Below are 6,923 nucleotides of genomic sequence, written 5' to 3'. Positions count from 1 at the left end.
TCGGTGCAAGGCATGTCAAGGGTGAGTATCTGGTGACATTAGCACTAAGAGCTACATAAGGATTTCTCCCAACTACAATTGTAGTTCAAGAGCGTAAGGAAGGTAATCCGATGATCAATCTTTGTTACTTGTGACAGAACTCTGAAAATATTATTCAGTACATCTACCATGAGCTATGCTTGCCATTTAAAAAGATGCATATGTGAGCTGCATGTCATATCATTTTTTTACGCAAGCAGATCTTGTGATTTACATATAATTTCTGAACAAAAAATGTTTACTGGGAGTACCTCATTTATGATGGATCTTATGCTTTGAAGCTTCTTTTTATTGTCTAATATGTTTTTTGTACTAGTTCAGTAAATATAATTTATCTTTTGGATTAATATGTCCCAAGTATTGATATAGTAATATCTTATTACTTGATTAATGGTAAAACATACCGCTTCAGTATCTTCCAGTAAGTGCCTTAGAATTATACGTACACTCGATCATACCATATTGATACTAGAATAAAAATGTATATATTTGTGTTCTACACTGAAGATGTCATATGAAGTTTAACTATATTTGTATGCTGAAAGGCTTTGTATTTTTCTTCTTTGCTTCCTTCCGTTTTCTTCCATGTGCATTGACTAGACGTGTATTTTACAATGTGGCATCGTTTGAGCATTTTACGTTCTTTACATGCTTCTATTATTTGCTGCCCCATTTATATTGTTATGTCCTTTAAATAGCAGGCAGGTACGTGTGTCATGGTGACAACATAACTTAGTGTTAGCTGGCTTATAATCTCTTATCCCCTGAAAGACTTAGAAGACGACATCTCACGTGACAACATAGGAGACCATATATTAGATGAAAAGATGCAAACACGATAGTTCTTGGCCTCTCAACCTTTGTCGTTATATTTCACGTTTCTATTAATTATTTTGCTAGACATTATTCTGCCTATGGTATCTTTAATTTTCTCAAACAGGCGGGACCAAAAGTATTTTTTAACGAGCCTAAAAAATCATGACAGAGACATAGCGCTTGCTACAGTTGTAAGTTTCTGAACCTAAATTCAAACTTGCTCGTGCTAAAATTACAAATGAATTGTGGGCAGTTCATGTCAATATGGCACTTGTGAAATCTGAAGATTTGGTACGGAGTCGCAAAAACTGCAATACTCTTGGTAATGTAGATTTTTTTTCGCATGCCAACCTTTGTAAGTGAATATTATCATGCCTCTATCACTCCTTGCATCATGTCAATGCATTGTTAGTTAACAGTTCATTTTGTTTTGTCTTTTTTGTAGATTCAAAAGATAAATGGATGATTATATGGGTGTTTGTGGCAACTGGCAAGTACTGTACAATGATGGTGTTCCTGTTTGACGATGAAGACGAATGCTTTCAGTTTTAGTTAAGTTGTAGGGATGATGTTGTGATCCTCGATTATGTTCTAGTTAAGTTGTAGGGATGTTGATGGATGCTTTCAATTTAAGTTTCGCTGTGCAGAAAACATTTAAATTATGCATCCCATTTTGATGAGTTTCCTCGTGTAATATCCACTATTGTAATACAATAATTTTATCTAATATATGATTTCTTCCTCCCGTGAGTATATTCTCTTGTTTATCTTCACTTGAAATACACAATTATCACCATTATGTGAAGAATTAATTAAATTCCTAGAAGTATGTATAAAAATAATATTATTCACATTATATATGAGAAACACTTGAGCATTGCAAATCCTTCATTGCCAAGCAATAGGATTTTGATTCATGTATGTTAAGCACCAACATATATAATTGTTGCACAAGTTTGTTTTATGTGTTGTATTCTTGCAACGATCACCTTTATCAACGGTAATATAAGCGTTGCATTATGCGCTAGCAACGCCGGATAAGGCAACACATCCCAAACCGTTGGTAAAGACACTAACAACGTATATATGGTCTTTTAGATACGAAAAAATGCATTGCTATAGGGGGGTTCCTGTTGTAGTGTCCTCTTCTTCTATTTTTCCTCTTCTTCTCCTCTCCTCCTCTTCTTATTCTCCTTCTCCTTCTTCTTCTTTTCTTCTCCTCCTCTTCTTATTTTCCTTTTTCCTATTCTTATTTTCTTCTTTTTGTTCATCTTTCTTCCTTCTTCTAACCCTAATCTAATTCTAAATATTACTAACCCTAATAATCTAGCACTAACCTAATAACAATAGCAATTAAATGACAAAAAATAAAAAACAGAGTTCTAAATATTTTTTCTTCTTCTCCTCTTTCTCTTCTTCTTCCCTTTCTTCTCCTCTTCTTCTACCTCTCATCCTCCTCTTCTTCTACTTCTCCTCGTCTTCTTCTTCCTTTTCTTCTCCTCCTCTTCTTCTCCTCCTCCTCTTCTCCTGCTCCTCCTCTTCTTCTCCTCCTCCCCCTGATCTCTAGCTACACCACAACATGGGGAGGGGGGCAGGGGCGTCTGACGCGAGGGACAGAGGAATGGGGAGGAGGGGATGGGTGGCTTGCCGGAGCAGGAGGGGAGGGGGTGTCCACCGGCGGTGCTTGGGGGGGGGGGTCGAGGGCGCGCGCAGGGATGGGCAGGGAGGGCTCCGGCGGGTGGCGGCGGCGACACAGGAGCGCGTGTGGGAGAGGGGGGAGAGGGAACTCCTAACTTAGCAGTAGCGCTGGTTCTAACCCAACGCTACTGCTAAATGACCTAGGACATATAGCAGTAGCGTTGGATTAGAACCCCTGCTAGTGCTAAGTTAGCAGTAGCGCTGGAACCAATCGAGCGCTACTGGTAACTTTATTTTCTTTATTACTTTACTTTACTTTCTTTTTATTATTTTACTTTATTATTATTTTCTTTCTTTCCTTTTTATTATTTTCCTTTCCTTTTCTGTTTACTTTCCTTTTTCTTTTGTATTGCTTTCTCACTTTTGTTTTTTTGTTTTTCTCTAAACGGCCTCGCATGCATGCAGTCGACGATGAGAACGTCTCCCTCCCACACTGTGTGAATATTACCGGAACCATTTGTTGTTTCATACACAAAATACATACATATATATAAATGATTATTCTCAGCTGCGTCAAAGACGTTTCACATTGAGCTTCTTTCCTTTCTTGTTGGTTGTCATGATTCTTCTTTTCCGACACCATGGAGTACGATTTTTCTTAGGTAACGTAGTCTTGATTCTTCTTTTCACGTATGCTTCATCGTCATCGTCATCTTCCCTCATCGGGTTGCCGTATTGGTCATAGTCTTTCTCGTTGGCGACTCCATCCATTCTAACGATGTTCCTTTTGCCTCTCTTCATGAAAACACAGCTAGGATTGGTCAGGTCAGTTATGAAGAAGCATTGTGTCGCGTGCTTAGCGTGTATCCATGGCTCAGTTTTGGCGATGATGTTAACGTTCACGGTAGCGCTCTTTGCGTTGGGTATAAACATGGTAGTGAAATACATGTTTTCTCTTACGACGACATTAGCCCACCTGACACGGAACATCGTCGCATCGTGTTTTCCAGCATAGTTAAGCTCCCAGATCTCTTCGACCCTCTCATAAAATCTTTCAGTTGTGTCGTTGGAGTCGGTCACGCATTCAATCGTCACCCTGAGTTCTGGTAATCACTGTCCATGTCTTTGGCTTCCGTGTATAACGTGTACCCGTTGATATCGTATGCCTCATAGGACACGAGTTTGGGCACGGGGCCATGTGCCAAGACGTGTATGAGAAACCCGTGTGCACTCCCCTCTTCCGGGGGATTAGCACGAACCTGCTCTTTGAACCAACGCATGAAAGTGGTGTTGTGCTCTACAGTAACTTCGTCATTTGTCTTGCGCATCCCCTGATCACAGTACTTCTTTGCGATGATTTCTTTGTGCAATGTCACATAATCATCTACCACATCTAGGTGTTGTAGCACTACTAAGTTAGCCATGTCAAAGTCGATCCGAGTTGTCCACATGCAATTCCCTCTGACCGTTGTTGTGACCTTCTCCTCCGAGCCTCCCATGGTGCTTGTTGACGGGCAAACCAACAACATGGTCTTCTTTGCCTATACAATTCTCGCAAAAGGAGATGCAATCCTGGGTCAGATACCCCTGGACGATGCTCCCGTCGGGACGGGACATGTTATGAACGAATCCTTTGATGACCCCATTCATCATCTCGAACGGCATCATGTTGTGAAGGAATGTCGGCCCAAGGTCGATGATGTCGTCCACGATGTGGACACACAGATGCACCATGACGTCAAAGAACGCGGGCGGGCAGTACATCTCATGCTCACATAGTATGACAACGATCTCTTCATGTAGCCTTAGGAACTGCTTCACACTGATGGACTTTCGAGAGATAACGTCGAAGAAATTGCAGAGACTAGTAAGCGTCTCACGGACGTGCTTGTCCATTATCCCTCTAATGGCAACCGGGAGTATCCGCGTCATCATCACGTGACAGTCATGAGACTTCATTCTGTTGAACCTTTTCTTCTTGGTGTCTAGAAATCTGCTTATGTTTCCACAATAACCGGAACTGACTTTGGTTCCGTAAGGCACTTGATGAATTGACCGATCTCCTTCGGACCTAAGGTGAAGTAAGAAGGGAGAAATGACTCTAGCTAACTAGTGGAGAGGGAGAGAGATGACCTAGCTAGCTAGCTAGATCTATATGTATGGAAGGGGGAGAGGGGGTGTGTGTGTGGGTGAAAGGGGGAGAGGGGGTGTGTATGGAGAGAGTTAGAAGAGGCCATTTATGGAGGAGAATTAGGGTGGTGGGGGCATTAATGGGGAGAGAAGAGAGGTAGAAGGAAGAGTGAAGAAGGGCAACAATGGTGGGGAAGTAACTTAGAGATAGGAGAGGATAAAGGAGGGGAGAGGGCAAAGGAGGGACGAAGGAGGAGAGGGGGTGTGTGGGTGAAAGCTGCCCACAGCCACGCATACCAGTAGCGGTTTTTCTGGAGCAGCTCTACTGCTAAGTGGGCCCCAATACCAGTACCGTTGATTCCCCAAGAGCTATCGTCTGTGGGCTCGTTGGACCACGTTTAGCAGTAGCGCTTTTTACATATCAAGCGCTATTGCAAAGGCCATGACCAATAGCGCTTGGCAGATCCAGCGCTACCGCTAAATAGCAGCAGCGCTTGCCATATTCGAGCGCTACTACTAGGCTCCTATCTATAAGGTTTTACCTATTAGTGAAAACACGAGGATGAATCTTCAGTGAGAATAACTCCTCAAATTGCCATATTAGTGAAAATAGTCATTTGATCACTAAACAAGGGCCAACACTAAGAAATAATCATAATATTGAAACCACAAATCCTAGGTTAGCTAGCATAGGAGAAATGTGTTCTTAAATCAAAGAAATCTCGAAACATAGCCACCAACTCTATGTCGAAAATAAGGTACAAATCTATGAGTGTAAGAAGAATCACATAATACAAACTACTCCCTCTGTTTGGGTTTATTAGGCCCCCATTTTATTTTGAGCCAAAGTTTGACCATGCATTTAAATAATAAAATGGAAACTATACATCACAAAAACTATGCCACGGAAAACATCTTTCAAATACAAATCCAACACAATACTTTTTGTATCGAATACTTTATATATTTCTAGTCAAATACAAAGTTAAAGTTGGACCTAAAATACAATGGGCCTAATAAACCCGGACGCAGTGCAAAAAACTGCTTAGATGACTGCACAATGGAAAAGGAGGAATGGGGCCATGAGTGAAGCCAGGGAGGAGATTTGGGGGTGGAGCCGGGTGGTGGTGCAAATTTATCATGCATTCGATCATCACCGTCATGATGTGCAAGTGGTCAAAACGGCACACGAACTCTCGTTCGTGGCTAGTTAGCTAGGGCCTCACATACTGCCATTTAGGACCAAGATGATGCATTTTCATAAAATTTGGAGTAAGTTGACATGTCCAAAATAGTATTATGACCTCACATCCATTTCATTCCTCATAAAATCCCACCAAAATTCTACCGATTAAAAACCAATTCCCCCAAAAAATCCCAAAGACAGTCCCATAGTCGTCGCTCTCCAACAAGGCCACAACCTCTTCATCCCAGGGAGGAGCTGGGCCCCGGGCACCTAGGGCCCAGGCCCGGGGCGTAGAAATTTTGCTAGGCTATTACATATATACGTTTATCTGCTGGCCCAGGGTACATCCCATTCAAATAAAGAAGGCCCATAGCGTCATGGGCTGTTTTATCTTGTGAAACGGACACCGATTCAATTCATACTCACGCACGTACACGACTGGAGGAAAACCATCATGCCACGAAGGAAGAAAAACCATTAGGCACGGGCACGAGCACGAGCGTATCATCAGGCAGGAGACGCCATCGCTCGTCTTCTAGCCCGGGTTGCGGTCGACCTAATTCACGCGCAGGATCAACGCTCACGCCGGCCGCTGTCGTCACCGTCCGTCGCCGTCTCGGCCGCCGCCGTCGCCGTCTCGGTCGCCGCCGTACTGTCGTACGGACATACGGTTCATCCTTCGCCTGGTCCAGCTTTTGCTTGTTGCAACCGCATCAGTGGAAAGATCTTTCTCAGCTATGAGTATTATCAAGACAGAGTTGAGGAATAGGATGAGTGATGATTGGCTTAATTATAGGATGGTTTGCTACATTGAGCGAGATGTATTTGCAAGTACTGATGATGATGATATTGTATACCGATTTCAATCATATAGGTGTCGTAAATGACTTTTACCTCGTCGAAGTGGGAAGTTTTTAGATTTAAATCAATGATAATTGTTTCACTTATTTTTTATGCCTTGTCTTATGCACTCATGAAGCAAACCGTTGATTTGGTACTCCTTTTATGTCATGATATTCTTTGTAGTTTTTGACATATTTTTATCTACTTTGTTATATCGTTGAGCATTGAGTTTAAATTCTAAAATAAATGTGCAATTGAGCCATATTTAGTA

The sequence above is a fragment of the Hordeum vulgare genome, chromosome 5H (assembly GCF_904849725.1).
Source record: "Hordeum vulgare subsp. vulgare chromosome 5H, MorexV3_pseudomolecules_assembly, whole genome shotgun sequence".
In the NCBI taxonomy this organism is placed as follows: domain Eukaryota; kingdom Viridiplantae; phylum Streptophyta; class Magnoliopsida; order Poales; family Poaceae; genus Hordeum; species Hordeum vulgare.
Note: the sequence above shows the minus strand (reverse complement) of the source record.